Raw genomic sequence first — 926 nt, 5'->3', positions numbered from 1 at the left:
AGGTGTCCTGAATCTTTCTGGATGCCTGTTCTGCCATCCCTCAAGTGTGGCACTATCCCCAGGGTCCAATATGACAACTTTAACTCCAGTTACCATGTATACACTTCCAGAGTAGTCTTGATTTGTTTTGTTATAAATGTATCAGTCTGTGGCACACATTTATAATACAGACTCTTGGGAATCTCAGCAGGAAGATTGAAAGTGTGAGGCCAACTTCTGTATAATGAGATGGCAGAATTATTATCCATTTTTTTGAGTGAAGAATTCACTCTAGCCCAGACTGACATAAAATTTGTAGCAATATTCCTGCTTTAGTCGGAATTACAGATGCTTGGCCTGAAGACTGTTCTATTTCAGTCTCTCGAGTACTGGGACTTATAAGTGTGAGCTATTTTGTGTAACTGACAGCTATCTTTCTGTATGTGTGTTGCTGTGTGTATGTGTATGTACATGCCTATACTTGAGCATGTAAAAACCAAAGATCAAAGTTAGGTATCTTCTATAATTGCCCTCTACCTTTGTTTTACTTTAGAGATTTATTTCATGAAGCTGGAGAGATGGCTCAGCAGTCAGCCAAGAACACTGACTGGTCTTCTAGAGAACCTGGGTTCAATCCCTAGCACCCATGTGGTGGCTTACAGCCATTTGAAACTCCAGGCCCAGAGGATCTGATGCCCAGGGGATGTGGCCCCTAAGAACACTACACACATGTGGTCTACAGACATGTGCAGGCAAAACACCCACTCAGATAAAATAATGGGATCATACTTAAAATGAGATTTATTTTATTATTATTCTAATTATGTAGACTTGTATATGTTTATGTCCCAGCAGATCAGAAAAGGACATCACTCTGTAGACCAGGCTGGCCTCGAACTCAGAAATCTGCCTGCCTCTGCCTCCCAAGTGCTTGGATTAAAGGCGTA

The sequence above is a fragment of the Mastomys coucha genome, unplaced genomic scaffold (genome assembly GCF_008632895.1).
Source record: "Mastomys coucha isolate ucsf_1 unplaced genomic scaffold, UCSF_Mcou_1 pScaffold22, whole genome shotgun sequence".
Taxonomy (NCBI): domain Eukaryota; kingdom Metazoa; phylum Chordata; class Mammalia; order Rodentia; family Muridae; genus Mastomys; species Mastomys coucha.
Note: the sequence above shows the minus strand (reverse complement) of the source record.